Source organism: Tympanuchus pallidicinctus, unplaced genomic scaffold (assembly GCF_026119805.1).
Source record: "Tympanuchus pallidicinctus isolate F22 unplaced genomic scaffold, pur_lepc_1.0 scaffold22, whole genome shotgun sequence".
Classification (NCBI taxonomy): Eukaryota; Metazoa; Chordata; class Aves; order Galliformes; family Phasianidae; genus Tympanuchus; species Tympanuchus pallidicinctus.
Genome location: NW_026294739.1, coordinates 31,450,157 through 31,476,671, shown reverse-complemented (window position 1 = coordinate 31,476,671; position 26,515 = coordinate 31,450,157).

The following is a 26,515-nucleotide window of genomic DNA, read 5'->3' as shown; positions in this document are numbered from 1 at the left end:
AATTCAATTAAAAACTTCACCAGTTGTTATGCTACAAAGGGATTATAGACAGTGACAGAAAAATATGCAACTTTAATGTAGGACCATCAGGCCTTTTTTTTTTTCTTCCAGAAGTCTGTGCCCTTACCTAGGTCTAGAGTTAACTGCTTATCTTATTTTTAAAATCCACTGTTATAATTAAGCCCATTTATATGATTATCAGTATTTTTAAACATGGGTAATTGTGAGTGTTTTAGAGTAGTTATGAATAACTGACATTGTGTATATCAGTCATATAATTAATTACCCTTTCCTGATTTATTATACATCCAATTTATTTAAACAACATGTTATTTTGTCATTTCATTATTATCATCTCTCTTCTTTTGACAAGTTAATAATAAAAAGGCAAAACAGAACATTATCTGCTGTTGAAGTAAATGCATCTTCATTGTACAACAAATACAAAGGCTGCCAGGTATCAGTGTAAGAAAAGGTCAGAATTATTTTGAAAATATAAGTCACAGTAATGTAGCTCATCATTAGTATGTCCACCTCTGCTTCTCTCTCCCTCTTCGAGGAGTGTATGTCTTGTCATTAAGTTCATAGTTAATCTCAGGACACCTTGTTATTAGTTGGATGATCTCCATCATGACAACTGTACCTAGCAGTCCTGAGAGTTTGGATTAGCCCTGAGACATGCTTAGATGCCAGACTGCCATGTGCACTTCATGGGAAGTGCTTTGCTTACCCACCCTTTTTAATGTGCCACAATCTGATAGCATCTGCACTCCTCATTCTTCCAGCTGGTGCTGTAAGTTTGTCTTCACCCTCTTAACACCCTCTCTGTCCTTTCTGTACTCCACCATTTGGGCTGATAGAGGAGCTGGTACCCACACTGTATGCTTCTGTCAATATTAACTCATTCAGGATATAAGCAAGAACTATTACGGTATTATAATTAGTAACGTTTTGTCAAACATAAACAGACTAAAGCCATATTCTTCATTTACAGAGCCTTAAGCCCAATGTAGCTTTCTGCCTCAAAGTTCAAAGCAGCACAGTTATTGAAGTAAAAAGCTGTATACATTATTTTAGTGGCAAAAACAGATTGTTTGCGTTCAGCATATACTAAAAATATATGAAGCCATTTTAGTAAAACTTTTCATAAGGTTAACAGCTTATTATCTGTTGCTCTGATTATATGCTGTATACACTATATCCCATTGGCAGAGTGTGTATCATCATGTTTCGTTGTTTAATATCTAATCGTAACAGTATTGAGAGAATAAATACAAAGCATTACCCTCTTTTCTTATTTGCAGCATTGATTTGAAAGAGACTCATACAAAAATGTAGTAAAAATGTCCAGGTAAATGCCTGGTTTGTGGTCTTCATTGTCCCTCTAGAAATGACACTTCTGTTCTTTCCATAGCCTAAGTAATATGTAACAAACAGTATTATGGTTTCATTTGTTGTTGTCACATAATGCTGTACTTACAAATGCAATTGTATTTCTTTTAGAAAAGGTTAAGAACGGTGCGGAAGGAGCATTCCCTGAGGGCACTGGTGTCTAGGATAATAAACTCTTGGTCCATTTTGTGCAAATGGGATTACAAAAATGAGTTCCTTGCATTCAGAACATAATATTGATTTTAGAAGTGCTATGTTAAGAGAACTTGGTTTGGGATACACTTAAGGAAGATGTTTTATGCACAGTGTACACATAAGTACTCAATGATTCAACTTTATCCATTGAGTGCTGCAAACTGTTTCTCTGCTTTTTTACAGCACAGTGGACTTAATATATTATTTATTTAGTAGTCCTTTCAATGTTCATAATTTGTGTTATTTCTGCATAAAAATAAGGGCTCCTGTGATTTTATGTTTTTTTGGGCTTGATTTTTTTTTTCTGCTTTCAAAAATCATAAATGCATTTCTAGTGCTCTGCGGTTCTCACTCTAACAGAATATTCTGGTAAGTGATCTGTGTATAATCCATGAAATATCTTTGGCAAAATTTATAGTGAAATAGAAGCTGTCGCAATTTTTCTTCAACAATTAAAAATAATTCCTCACACCATAGTTTTCCCTTTGTTGTTCCCTTACCTAATGCTTCTGTAACCTGTTTTCTGGCCTTCATAAATACATTGCTATCTTTGTAGTACCTGGTTAGGAACTGAGCCTTGAGCAGATTTAGTTATGTTTCTTTTCTGAGATGTTCTTACTGCTTATCTCATATTTCTTCCCAAGAGTTTTTTGTAGACGTGGCTGATACTGCTGGTGTTTAAAAGTGAACATAGATAAATGCCTGTAAACTTCAACCTAGTTTTTTTTTTTTTTTCTCAAGTGAAGCATTGACACGGAAGGGATTGCTGGTGTAAATAACAGCTTGAAAGTAGTTACAACCATGAAAGAATGACCATCATACTTCTGCTGTAGTGAGCATCACAGTGCACTCTTACTTGGGGCTTTGTTATACAAAAAGCAAATTTGTCACCTGCAAGCTGCTGAGCTATGCAACTAGTTCAACTTTTTGTCCATTATGTGGCGAGGAACCTTTAAAAATCAGATGTCTTATATTTGAAAAGACCATACCAACGGGTATCATTTTGATTTTTGATATAATTTATGGGGTATCTGTACAAGGCAGAGGGTGTAACTTAACTATCTATGACTTTTATATAGTAAAGTATTGCAAGCAACTCATATGACTTAACAAAATCCCACTTTTGAAAGGCTAATTGTTGCAAACAGAAAATCTACAAGTTTTCACTGACACTGCACTAGAAAAAGGTGCCCAAAGAAGTGGTGGAATTGCCTCCTCTGGAGATGGTTAAGACCTGTCTGGATGCCTCCCTGTGCGACCTGCTGAGGGAACCTGCTTTAACGGGGAGTTGGACTCGATCTCCAGAGGTTCATTCCAACACGTACAATTCTGTGATTCTGTGAAAATGTTATTTGTGTTGCTGTTTGCATGTGGAAAGTTGTATTGCTAGGTAAGAACATTAGGTGGGTTAGCCAAGGCCACGTGAAGTGGCAGTGGGTTACATCATTTTGTTTCAAATGTGGATACAGAGGTTTTCTCAATTATGTGCGCTGATAGAGGTGAACTTTACCCACTCTTCATCTTTGCGGATAGCTGTCAGGTAGCTATTATACCTGTTATAACCGTTGTGAAGGGTCCTAGGACAAATATAGGTATAGCATACTGCCATAAGCTAGAGCAGCCTTTAAATTGATCTAATCGCATAAGGAGGAATTGCCCTGTATGAGACAGAAAAAAGTCAGCACAGTACAGCCCTGTTTGTTCATGACTGCAATTTGCTCATTCTGTGTTTTTGCTGGTCAGAAAATATGGTGAGACCTGGTGCACCAAAACCTTTTAGGTTTATTTGAAGTTGGTCACATTTGGAAGGCTAAAATGTGTGGGTTTGATAAGATCAAAAAATTCTCTGACCCAAGAGGACCATAATTAATACTAGACTCTTGCTGGGACACAAGTGTTTAGCTCTTTTGTTGCCTTTTTGTACTAGCTATCATCGTTCCTTCAAAGCTGTAATTCTGTGCTGTTCAGGTGTAACATCTGAAAGTCTAACCCAGGATATTTTATATACTGAGTAAATTCAGGCAATTCAGAAAGGTACAGTAATCTAATTTTCTGTTACATTAAAAGAATTTATGCTTGAGAATATCTTTTCTGGCTCAAATTTCATTAGCATTTGTCTCTACAAGGTGCACTGCAGTCAATATAGAAGAAGCATTTTGGAAAGCTGAATTTTGGGAGGTTGCAATTATTCAAAAACTCATGCTTATTAGAAAGCTAGACATGTCGTTTCAGTAACATGTAATAAACAACAAGCATTCTTAGCAACTAATTGTAAGTTTAAATTTATTTGTACAAGGTAATTGCTAAAGGATCACAAATAATGAACAAATTAATGAAATTTATAGCCTGTTTGCAAATAACTTGTTGACAGAAAGCACTAAACTTGTCAGTTGAAATTATTCATTGCCAATTATTTCTCTGACTGAATTCAAAGTTGCAGAGTCTTCAGTGACGGTCTAGGGATAAACTCTCCTACTCCAGCTGGTTTACAGACGTTTCTGCTTCACTGTAAGTAACTGGTATAACCGACTACTTGCTAACATTGCTCTGTGCGCCTTTTGCTAAATGCATCTAACTTATGTTGTGGAAAAACAGGTGCTTTTGGCCTGTGACTTAGAACAACTTCCTTGAATGTTCCCCAGAGTCCTGGTAAATTGTAGCTCTGGAGGATGGCACATGTCAAAGCCAGAGATAAAGGCCTGCCCATCGAGAAAGCCTTCTTCCCTCAAACACAAATGCAGGAGTGAACAGCCGAATACTCTTAGATATATTCACTCTCATAAAATATGAAGACTCATACATGTGGACTCTGACCTTACAAAGTCACAGGTTAGAGACTCATATTACACATTTCTTTCATTGGCTTTAGGCCAGGATTTTAAATTGTATCATCCTTTACAACCCTTTGTTTTAGTCTCCTTGGTAAGAGTTGTCACTTTCAAAGTCAGGAGCACAGAGCTGATGTCAATATGTCAACATGATGTCAAGAGGTATTTATTACTTGTGAAAATCAGGGCATTTTCAAGGCATGTGCTCAGGTTCTAGCAGTTTAGCCTTACATTGTCCTTTGGCACCTTTAAATTTAACATGTCTCTTTTTGATCTTCTGCAGCCATCTCTTTTTTGGCTAGTGTTCTCTATTTATAGCATCTCCTTCAACTCTTTTCTGTTTTCTCTATCCCGTGCTCCCTACAGCCTACAAAAGCTGATATTACAGATTATTTGATGAATTCTGTTTACTTATGTAGACAGGTGAATATGGAGAGAAACTGTTGTACAGTCCCTTGTAGAAGAAATGCTAATTTAAGGTTTGAAGCAGTGATTGAGCACCTGGTGGGAAGGAAGGGCCAACCCAGGGGAGCTCAGTGCATGCAGTGCACCTGAGTGACCAGAAGGGGTGGAGCCAGGATGCAGCCCTTCCCAGCCCTCATTTAAGGATTGGCAGTGGTGAGGGCATCTCTTTGCTGGAGATCCCTGCCTATCTGAGCCCTTCTCAAAGTAAGCAGCTTTCTTCTTTTGTTTCTGTGCCCATAACTGTTGCATTTGAGCAAACCCTTACTTGCTGTAAGGGTTTAACCTAGGCTACTTGCTGTAGCCTAGGACGTTGATGATCTGCTGTCATTGTTGTCCTTTCCATTGCATTACAGTCTTTTTTTGTAGCAAATGTTATTTTTGTAGTGGTTAATTTTACTCATTTGTTGTCCGTAAGTCATTCTAATTAGTAGACAAGTGTAGTGCTGATGTGGGAAACACCAGTGCATGCCATTTGCATGAATTTGCAATGAGGGCCATTTACAAAGAACATATGTTTACAATTTGCCATGAAGGACTTTTGTTTTTTCCCTCTTCCTAATACACTTTTCTTGCATCTCTTTGCACCGACGGTGTTCCTTTTGACATTAATTTTTGAAAAGCCTTGGTATATTTTGTTCACGTGCAGTGATATGAGCACAAAAATGCAAAGACAAAAGCAGAGATGTGGTTGTATAAAAGCTTTTAATAATTTCCAACGTGCATAAAACTTTTCAGGACCACCTGAAGTGAAGAAATTAATGCAGATTGTGAATAGGAAATAATTGACTGCATCCTAGATTAATTGCAAATTTTGAAACTGCCTAATTTATTTGTCAAAAGATATATAATTTAGTAAATCATTTTTCCCAGCAGAGGACTTTTCAGATACACTTTTCTTCTTTTGATAGGATAGAAGGGATTGTTATTATGTTTTGCCCAGCACAGTCCCTGTTTTGCTAGCTGTCTAAGAAAGCTCTTAAGAAAACTCTATTTCATGCTGTGGTAACTGAAAGTGCCTTGCCTTAAAAAGACCACCCAGTTCCACACCTGCTGACCCCCTCACAGAAGCACAAAGCACAAGTTAGAAAAAGCAACAGGGAAAAGAAGGGATGGTTTGATTTGGCAGCACTGGGAAAGACATCACTGAAGTGGAAATAGCGTATGTGAGGGGTACACAGCTTGTTCATGCTGCCATATCCAGCTACCAGGGGAGTGTGAAGCCAGCCTGCCTGCATAGGGGGGGGGGTGACAGTGCTTTCCTGCCCATCCTTCCCTGTGGTGTCTGGGCATTGCCCCATTCCACATTCTTTTTCACAGTCTGCATTTTCCTGCACGGTCAGCAAGGGCAGTGGAAAGGATGGATTGACCTAATAAGTTATTTCGATCTCTTCTGATGTGATAAAAAGAAAGCTGTAAAAATCAGTACAAACTAGTTTCAACTTGAAGGCGTGTAATAGTGTCTAATAGAGTAATTTGATTAATGTTCTACGTTCTTTCTTTAGGTTTCTCTGATGCACCCTGCTGAGCTTTCCTAACTGTTCACTATATACGCAGGAAATTAAGTGACAAAGAATATGCTGTGAACTGTTCCTGCCAAGGAAACCAGAATGAAATACAGCGTTTGTTGGTAGAGTAATAAGCATCCACATGTGACTACTGCATGCTGGCTAACAATTTCACAACTGCTTGAGAGGGGTGATTAACTATATTGTGGTCCTCTCTTAACTGTAACTGCTAACTCATTGCATAGCAAAATAGGTGCCATCTCAGACAGGCTGAGACCTTTAAAAGTCAATATAACTCTTTAAGTGCAACTTAGAAACTTCTAGATAACAAACTCAAGCAACGACATTAGTGCCTGCAACTGATAATCCAGAGCAACAAGTTCTAAAGGAAGTCATATCTGTGAAAGTAAAAGACACAGTACAGGTCTAATTATTGGAAAGGAAAAGTCTTTCCTCTTTCATCAAACTCAGATAAAATCACTCTTCAGTGGGACTGCTGCTGGGGCACTTGGGGACAGCTATGAAGATCTGATGTAGCCTTTGAACTGAGGAAGGTGATGAGGTACTCTTCCATCAGAAGACAGATAAAATCTTTTCAGTTGTTTATTTCAGTCTGCTATTATTACCACATTGTTGTCTGGATCTGGTCCAAGGCAACCAGCTGTAATCTAGGTGTGGTCTTGAGCTGATGCTTGATCATGCATGCATTTCATGAACTGAGTCGGAGAGAGTTAAAATGCAGAACTAGTTTTCGTCAGCCTGTTAAAGGTATGGGTTTTTTTTTTTTTCAGTCTTCAGTTCTCTTGATGAAATCAGACGTTCTTTGAAGAGCAGTAATGGGTCTCATGAAAATACATGTTGAAGGTTAACTTGATCTATTTCCATACAGGACAAATAATATGCACAACAGTAGCATATATTACATGTAATATAATGTCTCCTCTATGACTCATATCTTTGACTCTTCAGTTAATCCTTGCCCTCCAATTTGGTGTCAGGTGTGAATATGAGAGGCATTGAAGTAGTGGTCCAAGACATGTTTCTCTTTCAGCAATGGAGGAAGTGGATTACATCAGAATCTTCTTTACACAGATCTGGATCAGGTCTCTAGTCAGGGCCTCCTTGCATCAAGCTTTTTTCCAGTATAGCAGGACTTTCAGAGAACCAGAAATAGTAGCAAGGCAATTCCTCTATGTTTTTTTTTGTTTGTTTTGTTTTTGTTTTTTGCTTCCTTTCTGAGTAGCTCCTAGTGAAATGTCCTAAGACAAATCCTGAACACTTGCAAGGCAGATCCTGTTTCAATTAATTTCAATAGCTATTTGATAACTTGTAAAGGCGTGATGAGCAAGAGTGATGGAATCTGGGCTCTTTTAAAAAACATATTGATTCTGTTAGTGGTAATTTTTTCACTTACAACAGCAAAAAGAAGTTCTTAATTGCAAAACTTGTATTGAAATTAAGTAAACATTTGGCTTTTTTATTGTGAACATTTAGAATGCCCTAAAAATAATATTTATAAGGGTTTTATATCCAAAGGTTCCCCTTTGACTTAGGGAACCACTGGGCTCTGCTGGCTGTGGAACGAGAGCAGGGAATGGGATGGGCTGCCAGGAGAGGCAGACTGGCACATTGCGGGCTGTCGGCCTCGCGCATGAGATTTGCCCCACGTTTAAATACCACGTTGTTGTCTTTCATTATTTTGAAATGGCTCACAAAGTGGAATTTTTCCTGATTTTGTAGTAAAATAGGTATGTCAAATCCCAGTTTTACTATTTATGAGTTGTTATTGATCTGTTGTGAATTTTCCCTATTTGTATTTTACAATTTTTACTTAGATTACGATTTGAAGCCTTGAAGAACTGCTTCCAGCAGTGTTGGTTTTACTGAGGTTGTGGTGTTTCAGAGTGCTACGTGCACTCAGATATGCTCTGCAGCCTTTAGTAAACACCTTGCGTGGGTTTTGTTGCCTGAAAGCTGGGTAGAATCAGTACTCTTTTCCTCCTTCAAAGCTCTAGCAGATGATGGTTAAATTATTACAAGCCTTTCAGTATGTTAGCCATAGGCATAGAAAAGAAAATGAATAAGGCAAGAAAGAATCTGTGAACTGATTATCTTGTTTAAATTTTCAACCGAGAGCTGCAGTGAATTTTTGAAACTATGTATAATTTTACAGAGATTCTGTCATATTCTAGACATCCCAGTATTGTATGTTGATGTATTTGATTGGCCTGAGAAAACAATAAATAATGTAATTCAGTTTTATTTAATGATTGGTTGTGTGAATGGTAGGGAAGCTTTGCCAATTTTAAATTAGGTTTTGGAGTAAATTTAAAATTAATGAAATTTAAAGCTGTGATTTGTTTAAGGATCCAGAACATTCACTCTTTCATCTATTCATCAAGCTCTTTAATTACCTAGTATGCATGAAACCTGTATTATGTCTTATTATTCAGAGATTAATTTTATGAAAACCTCTGAGTGATACATCATTAGAATGACTGTTGGATAATGTATAGTCTAACCTTTTCTGCTAATCCCACTACAGAGAAAGAGGGAAGTTGACAACTTCTCTGCAGTGTTTTATTCCTACTGTTCCCCTGCAGAATTATCAGCTGCTTGCAGATAGTTTGTCTCCCACTCTTTTAATTTCTAATCCTCACTTGTGTGTAGCTGCCCATCATGTTCACCCTGAGCTCCATGTATGTGTGAGTGCCATTTGAAAAGGATCCTCATTGCTATTCTGTTGCGGTAGCAGAGGCCCTGCTGTGTGAGGCCCTGCAAATGAGGAGAATGGGAGCTTGTCTGCCTCTGAGATTTGAGCTCTCAGGGAGATGAGAGGTGGATAGCTGGGTTGGCAGACCTAAGATGGACCTAGAGGTAGACCGTGGACTTTTGGTGTAGGCAGGGGCAGATCCTTAATGGTGCTCAGTTCCTCAGTGTGGCTGGAGATGCTGCTCAGGGGATGCCATGGTATAATCAGACACAAGAAGAAGATGGACTGCTACTGAAAGAAACAGTTATCAAATTGTATAAAAAATGTATATCCCTCAGGTGTGCTTTACCTTCTCATGCTCAGTCCCCTCTCCTTTGGTGCCAAAAAGAAATGCTTGTTCCCTTTTTTATCACAGCGCTTCTATGCCAGTCTGAATGTCTGTTCTCTTGAAAACTAACATATCCACTTTCTGTATTAATATTTGTGAGAATAATATTAGAAAGGTTTTATTTAATTACCTCACAGTTGAGGACTACATTCACACTGGGTTATAAAGCAGCTAATTACAGTGTTAGTGGCTTACAGTGTGCCATGCCCGCAGTGCAGTTTGTTGGGGTTTCTGAGAATTTCTAACAAGAAAATAGTTTGCGGATTACTTTGCTGAATTTAGGTTGAGAAATGTTGCATATCCAGTGTGCTCGCAGTGCTATGTGTCTCCTAATCAAAACTCTTTCACTTCTAAGAGCATTTGCATTTCTTGGAAAATTTCTTAAATCCAGGTTATTTGACATATGTACTTTTTCACTGTCCTCACTTGTTAAATCAAATATACTTAAGATACTGCGGGGTAACAGAAAATTTGCACATACTGATTTCTGCTACTTCTCTCCTGGGCTTGTAATCATCACTGCTACCTGATAGTAATCAGTTAAGGAGTTGGAAAGCTGTAATTAAACTTCTGATGAGGCACAATGAATAAAAGGGACACTTCTTTCCCCCTACTCAGCCTTTATTAATGTAAATGTCATTAATGATAAAGAATAATGAGGAGAAATGCCATAATCCTAAGCTTGCATGCTGCCTTCTAAGATTTTACAAAACTGAAACTTCACCAAGGAAGAAGTCTGTGGAAGTGGTTTTCTTTTGAGTTTTATGTAAAGCTCTCTGTGGTCAGTGTGACACATCATGAGCATGCTTTCTATTTCAGACAAAAATCAATTTTTTTAGAAAGAAAAAAGCTCAAGTGGCAACAAATTTGGTTACCATGACTGGTTTAACTAACACTAGGAGGTCTGGAGCCCACTTACTGGAAGATTTTGGAGTGTTTTAGCATTGTGATAAGAATCTATTTGGCTGCTTAAATAGGATACAGGTTTAGAGCTCAGAGGTACTTAGCTGGTGTTCACAAAGTCCTGCTGGTGTCTTTATGAGGCCAGTAGCTAGCTCTCTAGTGTACTGGGTCAGAAATACTTCTTTTGGAGTTTAGAAGCTCTGCTGTGTGTCCTTCCTGTGCTGCAAGGAGCTGCCTGTCCCATTCTTTCTTTGATTCTCAGGGATCCAGTCAGTTGTTTCACAGCACATCATATATTCACACACTGCCACGTGTGATCTCTGACTATCACAGAGATCCTCATAATAAAATAAGTTGTGTCACCATGTTCTCCTGTTGGAGATATCTTTTGGTGATGGAAAATGGATTTGCGTTCCCTGTGGTTCTCATCTGCTTTCTTCTGCTGCAGTGAAGTAAGATACAGGCTCCAGCAGGGAGTGGGAGCCTGCTGTGGGCAGTGTGCTATGCTGTCCCCATCTATTGGGCATGTGTGGGGCACAGGAGGCAAGCAGTGCCCCTTTGGGCATGTGGCACAGTTAGTGCATTTTAGGCCACTGTTTGTTGCCTTGCTTGCTACAGAGCGCTGCTTTCAGTGATATTTATAAATTGAGTTCTGCGTCAAAATTGTCTGTTCTCCTCTGTTAATGGAGGCATTCTTTAAGGTGCCAGAAGATAAACACTTCTAGTATGTAGTTAATGAAGTTTAATATCCTTCATATACATAAATATCTATTGATATCTCTTGTCCTATTTAATCACATACTTTATTTTCCACTTGAAAAGACATTTTTTTAGTCATAATAGTAGAAGTGTATTGTTTTCTCCAATGACTGCAGAAGGTGAGTGAGTCTGGAGCATTTTATTGAATCTTCTCAGCATCTGTCAGCATTGGAGACGCCTGATGTAATCATTCAGAACTAGCTCCTGCAGAAAGCATTCGTATTGTGCATGGTTGAAACATACCAATAAAGCTGTACTTTGTGCTAGTTACAGCATGTTAGTTTGGTAGAAATGTCTGACAACTGCTGTGGGAGGGGGAATGGTTTGTGCATGCGTGGCTCTGTATTCTGGCATATGCCATTTTATTAAACAAACGTGTGCAGGAATGCATCTCCCTAGGAGATGCTCTAGAGAAATCTGTAATTCAAAGTAACTGTTTTATGTTTTTCTCTTTCAGCACTTTTTCTGCTTACAAATTTTCTGCAACCAATATATACTTTTTACTTTTCTGTGACTCATACCAATGAACAAATCTTAATCTGTATCTGCAGATTAAATGCAGAAGAAATCAATTACAAGTGTTTGGTCTACCTAAATTGAATTGCACCAGCTTTTTTATTGAACTCAAATGTCATGTGTTGGCTGTTCCATGGCTTGGTGACTATAAAACTTTGATTCCCTTCGTTAATATCTGCTCTTTTTGAATTACAGACTCATTTTTTTGCACGTACTTCAGTATTTATGTAAAATCTGCAGTTTCAGCTGGCAGATTTATTTCTGAGAGCATTCATGAGGTGTAAATGCAAGACAGATGTGAGCATAGACTACCTAAGTGCACTTGTAGCTTTACAGAAATATTAATAGACTCTCTTCCTTTCATTCCCTTCCATAATTTGCCATTTCAGGAGAAAAGCATTGAAAGTCAGGAACCTTAGCTAAAGTATATTGCTGTCTTCTCCTCACATATTACATATCTGAAGTCATCATCTCCTGTGTTATTGTCCTGAGTAGAGGTAATTGACTGATGTTACAATATACTGGCTCAGCTGTGTCTGTACTTGCTTGCAATGTTTTTATAGTTCACAGGTTACAAAATTCAGACTCTGTAGAGTCTTGCTTGCAGAGAGCCATTCCTGTGTTTGGTTTCCTTAATGAACTGATGATTTGTGACACATGCTGTACACCAGCAGAGTGTTCTGTTCTGAAAACTCGTATCCTTCTTTGGATGGACAGCTTATTCTCCTTGCTGAGAGAGAATAACATTGCTTGTTTAAGTGCCTGTTCACTGCAGTGAATAAAAGTCAGCTGAGCCTTACTGAGAAGTTACCTTTGTGCATATGAGCAAATCAAGAAGGCCAAGAACTGCATTATAGGAAAATTTTCTTTCTTCTGTAAGAGAAGCTTCCTCAGTATCTGAAATGCACCTCAGAGAATGATAAAACATAACTTAGCATGAAAGTCTCTGCAGGGATAGTTTGCCAAAATATTCCAAATGTGCAGGTATAAAGATAGCTGATACAGCACTAAATACTGCAAAAATACAAAATATTTCAAATCAAAATACAGCAAAATGTTTTGTCATGATAAACTGATTTGCAACTACTTCAATCAGTCTGCCATTTTTAACTAGTCTGCTCAAATGCTTTGCTGAATGCTATAGAACAGAAATGTCTTCAGTTTTAGGTGTTGTGTGTGAAAATGTCTGTGGTAGTCTGTCTGTGGTAGGACTGATGCTCTTCACACTGGAGGAGGCATGCTGCACCGCTGAGACATCAGATAGTTGTTTTTTTTTCCCAGTAGCTGAGGAGCAGCTAAATGAAGCTCAGCAGTCTGGATCCACTTGTGCACCTACAGTTCTACAGAATCAGGTTGGGCCACCTTCCTGCAGTGTATGGAGCACTTATTAGGACTCAAAACCGTTATGTGCTGAGTGAAAAATACATGAGATCTTTGGACGCAATGTTTCGTAATCCTTATTTAGTACTTTTGTTATTTTAGTGACTCCATTGTCTTAGAACTCTGCTGTTTGTGGGGGATTCAAGGGATATTGTGGATTTTGTTTATTGTGGCTGCTGGAGGGAGACTCAGTGATGAGCTGTATTATCTACAGCCCACTGGAGAGTAGTAAATGTTCTCCTTTGTTGCTGTCTTTTGAGATTACCAAGAGGTGTTGTGTTATTAGTTAGAATTTTTCTGTATTAATGAAGCAAATCACAGATTACTGCATAACAGCATGTCTGAAGTCTGAAATGTTTTCTGAATATGGCCCCTTGGATAAGGCCCAGTGAGAGAAGAAAGTGCTGGAAGGAACAAGGTGATGTTTTATCCTGCATTTGGACCAGAGCCTGCATTTGGTTGTTTTCTCACTAATTAGAAAGTTGAGGTTTCCATAGTCCATTTCTTTCTTTCTGCCTAACGGTACACAATTAACATCCAAATCCTCGTCTTTACTCAGGTGTTTCTGTCCTTGACTTTAGGGGCAGCTCTGAATAAGAACTGATTCAGATGGAAATAGAGAAAGTTTCCTGTAGAAAATTATGATCTGTACACAACCATGCTGAGAGTATCCATCAGTCTTTTGAGAGTTTGACAGCAGTATTTGAGGCTGTCTAGTGTCATGCGTAGGAAGGACTATTACCCATGTATGGAATTTGTGTCAGAAGCCAAGGGAGCATTTTAAAGGAATTTCAAATGTCTATCAAAAAGGTCCTAGAGATTATGTATCTTAATGTGTTATATTTTCATTTTTGTTCAGAAATTCCATAAAAATGTGCGGGAAAAATGTGCATCTCAAAGCCAAGCAGGAGCAGCAGGAGGACTAATCTCTGTCATGAGTCAGAACCTTCTCATAGGTTTTGAATTTAGATACAAAAATACTTTTTCTGGAAATCTGTGCTCACTTCAATCAAGGGAATAGAAACACGTGACTTCAGCTGGGGGCCAGAAGCCTGTCTTAAAGGAGTTGAAATATCTAACTTTGCTGCTTATGGTAAGTATTGTGAATCTGTCCATAATCTTATTTTCACGCTTGCTAAATGATCCTTGCATGGATTTTTGATCGGTATTATTCCTTTGGCTGGAAGCTTTATTTATCCTCTGTTTTCGGGCACAGTAGTTCTGAAATCTGTTCTCTGAGACAAGCTCACACAGAAGTTATTTTAAATGCATTGATTTGGCCTTTTTTCTCTTAGATCATTGACGTCCACTGCTTCTGGTATGCCTCAGAAGGTCTTGAATGATGACTTTTTTCCACCACCTTAGAAAACCAGTGACCTCTCTCATACAACTCTTAGATTTTACATTTCTCAAATATGACAGATATGTTTCTTATATTTGATCCTTATTGTCTCTTAAATTTGTTTATTTTTAATGCATAGCTAACAAATATTTTTCTTTATAAAGGTGCCTTAGATGCTGTATGTGGGAAAGCACTGAAGTATCTAAGTCATCTAAGTATCAAATATATTGCACCCTTAAAATGATGACTGAATTTATGTGCCTGATTAATGAAGATTTTGGGCTGAGTTGCATTATGGAAGATTTTCGTGTAGTCTTAATCCAAATGTGAAGTTTACTTTGTCCGTCTTTTGTCTGTGCTACTTAGTGAAGTTGCTTTTGCAGATGAGTATGGCTTTAAGTGTATGATTCAAGAGAATGCTGCAATTGATTAGATGCTGAAGCTGTGAATAGGTCACATAATTATATTCTGAGTCACAGTATGTAAATCCAGATGGTTATTGAAGTGCCTCACATTTTTACATTAGGGTAAAGGTGAAACAGCTTCATTAAAATTATTTTGCCAGTTGCATCTTCTATTACAGTTGCTTTTCTTTCCCAGTTGAAGATTCTAGGCTATATACCCAGATTCAGTAGATCATCTTCATTCAGGGATGGAAGTTACTGGTATATTAAAAGAAGCTCAGGTTCTCCAAACATCTTAGATTTGCTGATAAAGGTTAGCTGCATTTTATGTGTTATTATAGCAAGAAACATGAGCTGCTGTAGGGAATATGTTTGTCTCCATGGTCCTAGCGTATTATCTTTAAATCTTACAAAAAGTTCATTCTCATTTCAATAAAGGTAGAATTCAAAATTGAAAACTGTCTTGGAGATAAAAATAGGTCACATTTGAATATATGCGCTACTTGCCTGTAATGCTGAATTGTGCTAGTACTACCATCGTCATCTTGTGGCATGACTGTTCTTTGAGGTAATGACTAAGAGAATACTCTTTATTAAAGTTAAGAAGTAGCCTAGTTTTGGTAATTTAACTTCTATTTTTAAATAAGCTTTTTGATCTATTGCTGAATGTAGTAGAAAGTAACAGTGAAATTTGTACCTGTGATGTCTCAAGACCCGGTTAACAAAGGCTGTATGAACCTAGAACATTTTCAGAGCTTTGTGAACAGTAGGTTAGAACTGTAAAGGGCAGATTCTGTGCCTGACTTGGCACTCAGATCCAAAAGCGTGTAGGTGATACAGTACATGTGATTTAGTATTCTGTGTTGCTGGTGATTTACTGTTTACATTTTTTCCTTCCGTGGGTTTTGGGGATTTTGTGTGTGTAATGCATTTGCTGACAGCATTTGCTATGGTATACAGTATGCAAACATTCAGAGCCGTATCCTCAGTTGGGTCTGGTCAGTTGGTGTAGCAGCATTTTGTAGCAGCTGAGGATATGCCTCTCGTTTGAAAGAAATTTTGTACCCTGGTCTCTGCTGGATCTGGACTCAAAATAGTAAAACTGGATACGGTTTCCCTTTATTAAACTTCCTGAAGGGGTCACCATCCTTTCTTTTTTCCATTTTCTTTCTTAGGCGTCCTTGGTTTCCAGCCATAGCTGCACACACTGAATTTTCTAGAGGCTTGTCAGAAACACAGCAATTAATGATCAGGGTTGAGATGAAAAGCAGATTTGATACAAATAGTGCCATGCAAGCAAAAGGATGGCTGAAACCCAAGTGACATATGGAGCAGAGCCACTGTCTGCAGGGCAATGCGGGAGGGCGTGGTCCAGCAGGAGGGGATGGATGGGGGCAGGACTCAGCTTGGCATGGAGGAGGCTTTGCTGGCTTGGGAATGTTTGTTTATTTCATGGGATGGAAAAACTTAAGCACTAAACATGTTTGCTTAATTAAGTTATTGAATCACTAGTTGAATTATTTCTGCAGTATGTTGTTTAATCCCCCTGGTTATAGTTGAAGCTGCTAATGCAAACACTAAGAGAAGTGTTTTTGTTTGTTTCATTTTTGGCATTGACATCAGCAGTATTGCATTATTTTTATATGGTTCTCGTTTTCTTTTTAATCCATATTTTTATGTTGAACTACTTTGTCCTAAATAATAATACAGTCATTCCATATGGGAGAAACTGGAATATGAATTAGTTAAATGTATGATCTTAAGCAGACAAGGAGCTGCTTAGAGATAGTGTAATGTGCTGAACTCAGTGCTCTGAATTCAGTCTGCCACATGATGCTGTCCTACAAAGTGGTAGGTGAGTAGGTTTTATGAACTGTTCTTTTTATTTCACCCGCTTTCTGTCAAATTCAGCAATTCTACTCTCTATGACATAGAGTGGTTTGGAGCACATGAAAAAAACAAATTTTTCCTAGGTGTTATTTAGTTCACTGCTTAGCATAGTGCTACTGCTGCCTTGGTCTCAAGACATGAAATTCTTGATTGAGCATGGCTCTGCTTCTGAAGGGAGACTGATTCCAAAAGTGTGCCATGCTTTTGAGAGCCAGGGACTGTGGTGATGGAAGGTACCTCTGCAGTGCACTGTGGGTTCAGCACAGCCGCCTGGAGAGTGCCCGGCAAAGACCTCAACCAGGGCCATGTACAGTAGCCAGCTCAGGTGTGGTGCCAAATCACTGGAGAGAAAAGCCAGCTGGCCGAGCTGCTCATCTCTCTTTTCTAGGAGGGATTCCACTTTCCAGATATTTGCCTGTTGTATATTTGGCATACATTATCACAGTTTATTTTGGGTGGCAGGAAAATCTACTATGCAGCATTCTGTGAAGTAGGTTAGGATTTTGAATCTTGTAGCTAATTTTATGTGAAAATATATATATATTCATGTTAAAAAAATGATATATATATATATATATCAATGTGTATATATAAATGTATATATAAACTGTAGACGTTTTCAGTGATGACTTTGATTTTCTATATTCATTGCATTCTGCTTAGAACTATCACATCTGAAAAAAAGAATATACTTTTTCTACCCAGAAAATGTGTAATCAATATTTATATTGTACAGCAGTAGTCACAAACCATTGGCTTTGCCTGAAATATAGTAAATGCCTCAGAATTTCACGAGATAGACCAGAAAAATGAAATTCAGCAATATGTTGCCCAAAGGAAACCACAAGGTTTTATGACTGTGAATTTCCTCAGTTTTCAACCGAAGGCAGAACAAAATACATATTTCACTCTCCTTCTCTGAATGTTTTTCATTCCTTCAAGCCAGCTATTGTACCAGTTGGCAGGGACACTTGGTCCCATTATGAATATTGGCTTATAGCACATGCTGCAATCCAAATATCTCAGCTCATTCATATCAGCATCAGACCAGATACAGCACAGGCCATAGCTGCCTCATCATATCTTGGCTTCATGGTGATCCTTGCTTTGCTATGCGTGCATGGGAAGTCTGACGTTTTCCTGTTGCAGTTGCCATACATGTGGCTCACAGCTGGAGGATATGTGAGGCAAATCCTGTGTGCCCAGAGAACTCTGAGCATGCAGCGCATTACATCAGGTCCTGTTCATAGCAAGCAGACCAGGTTTGCTGTGATGTGGGGTGGGACTGTGCATGGGCATTAAGTAAGTCTTGTTTTTCTGCAAGTTCCAGTTATTCACCTGACTGAGCTGCAGGATGTTAAGACATTCTGGACAAGTGTCCTGAATCCTCCTCAGTTTTCATCCAGTCAGGATTTCTGTGTGGAAAGCACAACTCTATTGCCTTTGTAGAAGTTGTTTTTTCTGAAGATAGTGTGGTCTGAAGTCATGGGAAAGCAATGGCTGCAGCTTGGCAGCACACAGGGAGACAGTTGGGGTTTGGTGGAGGAAGAGAATGCTTGCAAGAAGCAAAGCAGGCATAGAATTATAATGCTAGGTTTTATCAATTTGCAAAGTTTAATTACTTATACTTACACTACCTCTGAAGAGAAATGGAATCCAGGTTAATCTTGCGAGATATGCAATATGCAATAAAAATAATTTATTAAAATAAAGCCCATTACTGCGATTATCAAATACATTTTTAATTGAGACCAAAGTTGCTTCAGTATAATTTTTACTTATATTATCTCAAAATATTTGGACTTGTTCATCTTTCTAAGCTTTACTCCTCTTCTATGAAGATCATGAACTTGGCTTAATTAGAAGTAGTAGTTAGAATGTCAGAGCAAATTAATTTCAGCCAACTAAATGGTCCCTTGGAGAATTGCAGCCTCCACCTGTTGCTCCTGTTTGTAGCCTGGGAATGCCTGTGCTTTGACAAGGCGTGGGCTGTCACTACCACTGTGCTGGGAGTCACTCCACTGGCACCAGCATGGTGATGAATGCTAATAGCAGGAATGGAGACTTGTAACTGCATTGGTGGAGCAGAGCTGCAAGTCTTCCATGTTTCTCTGTACCTCCAAAGTTCTGTTAAGTTACATTAAATAGGGTGATTTAAGGTTCTTAAAGGAAGCTTGATGCAAGACTTCTACAAGAGTTTGTGACTTTTGTCTCCCAAGAATGCCTTCATGTAATTTATCCAGTTCACAACTAAAGATGACATTTAGATGTCCTTCATCACGGCCAGCTCTAGATTCTCAGCCTGTGTAGGCAGATGAGTTGATTCGAGGATTCATTTTTACATCAGCGTCTCTTAGGTCCCTAGCACAAAACATTTTATTTCTAAGGAGATTTTACTCAGTGTTAGCTTTGCATATTTCCCTTTTTTTTTTTTTTTTTTTTTTTTTTAAACTGGATGCCTTCCTTTTGAATATGACTATCCTAATTTTGTATCCAAGATGATGGAACAATCTTACATTCTAAAGGGAAGGTTTTGGATAATAGCAAACACAGTGACTAATTTTCTAGGTGTTAAAACCTCAAATAAAAGGTAAGTTAATTATTAACAATTACTTACTTAAAGCTGCATTTTGGTACAAAATTCTGGGTTCCTCTGTGTTCTTAGTAGGTTGTAATGAGCTGAATCCATTGGTTAAATTAAAATGTTTTTTTCATATTCAGTAAGTGCAGTGTGTATGCAATTGAAGAAAAATAAAATTGAAATTTACATTTTCATCAAATGAATAACCACATGCTGAGGGTTGCTAACTGCAATTTATGATTATGCAAATGAAACAGGTTTTACAACTAGGCTATGTGCACAAAAAATGGGAATTCCGTTATTATCAAAAAGCCATTAACCTCGAAAATTATACACAATTGACATGAACATTTCCAAAATATGTCTAACGGTTTCTAATGCTCTCTTTCCTTCCCATATGTATAGGTACTGTCCTAGGGTACTGTGTATTAGATTTAGTGAGACAGTTTGGAACAAATAATTTACTAAATGACCTCAGACACTTTTTTTGTTAGTGAACTGTCAGTGGGAACTTGCTAGGTTCTTTTTTCATCATTTAAAATTGGTGAGTATCACTGAGTGATTCTGTTGAATAGAACAGGAGTTACAGAGCAGTACATAACTGGCTTCTACTGTTTTGAAACCTGGAGAGGGCATGGAGATGGAGGCTGGGCAGTAAGGTTCATCAGGGAGAATCTCCTTGCTGTGAATGCTCACATCTGTACTTTATGGACTTTTTGATATTAGATGATTCCAGATCAGATCCTTTTTTCCTTTTGACTTTTGGAAGGAAGCTGCCTCGTGCTGCGCTGGTGGCACCAAGGTGAGGATGTCACTGACTGCACCTGGGTGTGCTGAGCAGCTGTGGGTGAGCAGCAGCAGCTGCAGTGCCACACACGGATGTCAGCTGTGCTCAGTGGCATTGTGGTGAAGCTGTAGGGATGTGCTCTGAGCCTTCCCTCTCTGTGCAGCATCTCCACATAGTGCCAAAGCTGTAACACAGCACAGTGTAGTAACGCAGTACTTACAAAGACTAGTTCTCAGTAGATACATCACAACATTGTTCTGTCAGTGATTTATAGTAGCTTTGTGGAAGTGCTTCTGTGCCAGCATATAGCTATGGAAGGGTTCTATCCTGAGTTCTTTTTATCATAAGTGCTGTTTATGTTATGATAAACAATCTGTAAGATACCAAGATCTGTCCATGGGAGTTTAGTGTCTGTTTGTTATCAATAATATTTAATTTACAATAAGTTTTGGCTTTTCTTCTCATTCCCTTAGCTTTGAGAGGAGAAGGCTTAAAATCTTCTATTGCAAATAAATCAAAATAACACTAAAAGTGGCCCTCATCACCCTAAATCAAGGACTCTGGCTGTTCTGTTCTTCCCTTGTCAATGTAAAAGGCTGGATCTGTTTCCTTGCCCAATACTCACTTTCAGATGGGGATTTATATCAAAAGTGCTGCCAGGGAATTGGTAGCATGGAGTTCTGCAGTGAAAGAAACCAGATACTCAAGTACACGTAGGAGTCATTGATGGGGAAAAAAGGAGGAAGGGCAGGAGGAGCTGGGACCTTCGCAATCACCTTGATGCTGTGCAGGTACTGATAGTCTGAGAATTCCAAAGAAAGAAATTAAAAGTACCGCTGGTTCCACTGAGAAGATTTATTTCTTCTGATATGGATAGGGTGTGTGTAGCATAGGATGTGCATTTGTTTGTGACACTGCCCTGGCTTCTCCAGTGCTCTGAGCTGCTCAGTGATTCTTCTTGAGCTAGCACGTGAGCTGCATTGGCCTCTCCAGATGGCATTACCCATGAAAAACGTGTTTTTGCCATGCTTCTTCCACCAAAAGAATGCAGCTGAGAGCTGCTAATGTGATGTGGTTTACAAGGGGGTATTTACTCACACTGGCTCTTGATTACATTGCAAACTACTGAAACAGTTATAAAAAACATTTTTTTGTACTCCTGCAAAAATCTGTCACAGAAAAGATTATGACCAAGTGCTTCCTGTGTTGCTCTTCCTAAGTTTGGGAGAGAACAACAGAAAGCCAGATCAGTGTCTTCATTACTTTCTGTAAACACTCTTCACATTAATCTCTGTAAATGCCATAAATGCTAATATCTAGTCTTTGTATACACTCACAGAACAGATTTAGGGCACTTTTTTGAAGGATATATATAAAGCAAGCATTTTCTATCAGTTAAAAACATCCTTTTTAACATCTTTAGAACACATTTCTTAAAGTATTGAGCAACAGTTGCACAGTTAATTCCACAAATATCACTGGCTTTGTTATCAGGAAATAGCGCAGGAAAGCACAGTGGTCAGCTGCCTGATGTCCAACAGACCCATAAATACCTTAAGTTGGGGAAGCTGATATCCCACTGGGAGTTAAACTTGTCTGCTGGCAAATAGCATGGCAAGGGTATGTTCCAGGGTCTGGTCTACTGACGATGTTATGTTAGGAGCAATTTGCTTATGTATATATATGTGTATATATATATATATTATATTTTATTATATATTATATTTTATAAATATATTTTAACATGAAAGCCTAGGTACTGAGGGAGAAAATGGCAGCGGTAATGTGGCCTTGTTTGAACCTTAAAAAAGCAAGTTTTTCTGATGCCAAAAGAAAAAACAGAAAGCTTCATGATGTGATGGGCTTTGAGAATTTTGGTTATCTGTAGCTCTTCCAGAAGTAGATGGTGGGAAAGTTGCAATGTGAGAGTGCTTGGGCACCTGATCTGCCCTCGCAGGGTTAGTCCACAGGCAGGTCATGCTGAGCACAACACTCCTGAAATGGTTGTGAAGTTTTGCCAGGACTTGGCATGCTGACTGTGATGTTGCCTGTGGATGTGTCTGTGAGCTTTGTGCTGGAGAACCATGTCCATGTTACCAGGGCTGCTGTGGTGACCAAAAATACCTTTATTTGCAAATTTTACCTTAGAAACAAAAAAAATTATCCGGAGGCTGGTTTATACTAAATTCAAAACTACCATTAACTACATTGCTAGCATGGTTATTGTAAAGCTAACTCTCATATTCTGTCGTGCCTATATGCCCACTGCTTCATTAAATAATTGACAAAACACCTAGCACGCTTAAATGCAGGGTAGGCTGAGTCATTTTTCTTTCAATAGCTTCTTTGGCTTATTGTGTGAAGAGGAGGTGTGTCTCATTCTCAAAAAATATTGCAGGCACAAAGGGTAAATCTTTCTTCCACAGAGCCGTGGAATTTGCTAAGCTATTTTTTGTGTGGACATTTGAAGTAGAAATGGTTTGATTTGAAAATATCTTTTAACAGGTTTATTGCTCCCTGCTTTGTTCTAAAGGACAACTACATAAATACTTCTGTCTCTGGGATCCCTTGCCAGAGGTCTGCTTTAATATCAGGCTCACAACCTCACCAGCCAGTTCTCCCCCCTTTTTGATCTTGGAATGAAATTTTAGTCCCGACTTCTAATGCAAATGTTGGTGATGTCAATCCTTAATGATTAAGGTAACTTCAGTACGGATTTCAGGAGCATCAAATGGTGGTGATGCCTTTGATTTACATGTCACCTTTCATTCCTAGAGAACTCAAAGCACCTATAACTTCTGGCAAACATGCTGAGTTAATGGGTTATGTCACAGTCTATTCAGCAATAATTGGTAAGTGCTCAGAAGAAAGTCTGATTGATGGGTGAAATGGCTCAGAACTTCAATTATCTTAATGAACAGTTTCTTGGACTTAACAGGAAGTCTACCACTGACACAACCGAAGCTATGAACTTGAATTCAACTGTTCATTATGTTAAACATTGAGCTTGATAGTAATTTGAAGACTTGACTCTTGTTCTGTGTATGTATGTTTTTACAGAAATTTACATACTCATTTATGATACACATCTACTTCAGCACTGGAACTTAAACCTCACATGCAGTGTTTTGGGTCACTGAATGAAAAACAACACTCCACTTGTATATACCAAGCTATTAAAAGTAAATTGATACACAATTACCCAAGTTTACCAGGATGCTAGAAACAAATATTCAGAGCAGTCTGAAAGGTTCTGGAAGATTTATTAGTAAGCAGATATTCAAGACACTGGCTTTACACCTGGCCTGACATTTTACATATGACAGAAAACTGATGCAGAGATTGAAATGACTTTTGTAAATAGCAGAACTGGGCTAACAGGAAGTGGGAAGATGGCATGAAAGGCAAACAGCTTGCTGTTGAGGAGGTGGTTTTGAGATTTTTCCAGTGTGAAAGTTCTTTTTAAATTAGTAATTGTGATCACACATGTATTGTCTCGTGTGTATGCCTCCTTGTTCTTTTCTTATTCCTCTTTGCTATTGTACTTCTAAATCTCAATCATTTTTCCACAGAAGTGAAAATTGTTGTTAGCATCTGTTGTGTGTGCTTAATTACTGTGCCTGTTAAAAGGCTTATTATTTCCTGATCTCTTCCACAAATCCTTACCTTGGTGATTAGTATATCTTACAAATACTGGTGGTGTGGAAAGGACCATAAATTTTCAGCATAAACCGAGTATTGCCTTCTGATGACTAATACTGTTGTGGGTACCGTAAAAATAATAGTATTAGGAAAAAAGCAATAGCTCCAAGCTGTATTTTACTACGTATGTTGCCAAGGAGATCTGGCTTTGTGAGTGACTTTTGGACCTGGACTCCTTGCACAACTACAGCAGAAATGTCAAGAATGTGATCATTTTTTCAGCTAGAAAAAAAATTAACTTATGTAAATTCACCTTGTTATATTTGTATTTTCCACACTGGAGATTGTGGAGAGTGTAAAAGAAAGCTGCTGACTTTTTAGCTGTGGGCTAGTGCTTGTGTGCTAGTTGTGTTCTTTTTATGCAATAGAAAGGATGGAGTTGTGGAAGATCATGTATGGCTGTGTGAAGTCATGGGAGGAAAAAAAGAGTGTAGGGGTGGCATTACTGTACAGGAGTGAGTTTGGGTTGCTGCATCCCTTGGAGAATTGGTTGTGTGGGCCTGAAATTATTCATGGACACAGCTTCTCCCCTCTTTTATCTTTTGCAGATAAATAAATCTTATCGCGGCACATCCAAGTGATGCTTTCCCATTCTCTGGCTTTAATTCTGAGCATTGATGTATATTCTGGATAGATGCTTGCCATTTCAGCTTGTGATATTAGAAAGGAGCTTAACTGCTTCTTAATTTATTCCTGAGGAATAATGACTCAATAGTTTTGAAATCCATTTTGGCCAGGTTTAGCTGATTTCATAACATTTTCCCTCTTGCGCCTGCAGCAGGTCATATCACAGGAGCTTTATTAATGGTTTGGAGTCTTTGCATTCTCACTCACCCCTATCAGTGCTCACCTCAGCTGTGTCATTGCCCTTGTCTCTAAAGCCATGAGTTTCATAGTACAGGACAAACTTCTGGAAGCTGTAATTGAAGGAGATAAACACACCAGAAGGCTGTGCTGCCATTCAGAGATAACAGTAACCATGTGCATCAGTACAAGTGAGGGGCTGACCTTCTGGAGAGGAGCTGTGTGGATAAGGACTTGGGTGTTCTGGTGCACAACAGGTTGCCCATGAGCCAGCAGTGTGCCCTTGTGGCCAAGAAGGCTAGTGGGACCCTGGGGTGCGTTCAGAAGAGTGTGGCCAACAAGGCACAGGGGTGATTCTCTCCCTCTACTCTGCCCTGGTGAGGCTGCATCTGGAATAGTGTCCAGTTCTGAGCTCCTCAGTTCAAAAAAGACAGGGAACTGCTGGAGAGAGACCAGCGAAGGACCACAAGGATGGTTTGGGGCCTGGACCATCTCCTGTTTGAGGGAAGGCTGGGAGACCTGGGGCTGCTCAGTGTGGAGAAGTCTGAGGGGGAATTTTATGCTTATAAATATCTAAAGGGCAGGAGTCAGCTGGATGGGGCCAGGATCTTTTCCACAATGCCCGGTGACAGAACAAGGAGCAATGGGTGCAAACTGGAGCATGGGAAGTTCCATACGAAGGTGAGGAAAAACTTCTTTCCTGTGAGGGTGACAGAGCGGGGGAACAGGCTGCACAGAGAGGTGGTGGAGTTTCTTTCTCTGGGAATGTTCAAGCCCCGCACGGATGCTTTCTGTTTGGCTTGCTGCAGGGAGCTGCTTGGCAGGGATTGGACTCTGTGACCTTCAGAGGGTTGTCCCAACCCCTGCACTTCTGTGATTCTGTGAAAAGAGAGATTTGAGTATCATTAGGAAGCTGTACAAGTCAGCAAAACTAAATGTCAGGTACCTGGTATTAGAGGTGGGGCGTCGTGAACTTTGAGGCATGCAGCAAAATGTTACAGTGGCACATAACTTTGGCTGATGGTTCTGCTGGTACGGATGCTACTGTCGTTTGCCTCTTGCTACTTGCTCCTCTTTGTTAGTGTCTAATGGTGTGAATTTGTAGTATGTCTCTTTGATTTAATGCTGAAATATCTCTGTGTCATCAAAGCTAAGTTATCTTGTGACTTTGGACAAGCGTCGTTTTTTTTAAATCCACTTTTCCTAAGCAATATGACCAGAGTGATCTCATGCTTTGAGTGTCTAGACTGTGTGAAAGAAGTTTGAAAGAGACAAAAAAGCACTTTCTGGAAGAACTGTTAAAAGATATCAATTTTTCACAGTTATAATAGAACCTCATAATTAATTTAAATGAAATTTGTTTTCCGTAACACAGATTTTTGAGTGTAAAGTATGTCCTTTGAGAGAGGCGATGGGAAACAACCTCTGTTATTTTTTGATTACCTTTGTGTTTTGCTTTTTACTCATTATGCTAATTTTATGCTAATAACCTTCTTACACGAAGTTTCACTTTATACTGCATAAACTGACAAATAGAGCAATATTTATCAAGCATAAATATTAAAAACACTATAAAGACTTTTAGGCTTCTAATTATTATGCTAATTTATCTCTAAATTATTCTTGTATTGCCACTCTACAGTTCACAGTAGAACATGATACAAAAAATGGAAAAAAAACACAAAACAAAACCAAAATCAACCCCACAAAATTCTATTCCTTAATGCTATTAGTTAATTGCATAGAAAGCCTGTCTATGAATTTAAAAATGGCTAGTTATAGCATTGTGGATGTAAAGATAAAGAATCCATTTTTTCTGGTGAGCTGTTGAGCCTTTGTTTATATTATCGTAAATACTAAAGAAATTCAAAGTGTTTTTTATTTTAAAAGAGCAGGAAAACCTAATATACTGAATGGGAATCTCATATATTGAACCAAATTCTTGGTATTCCTTTTCATAC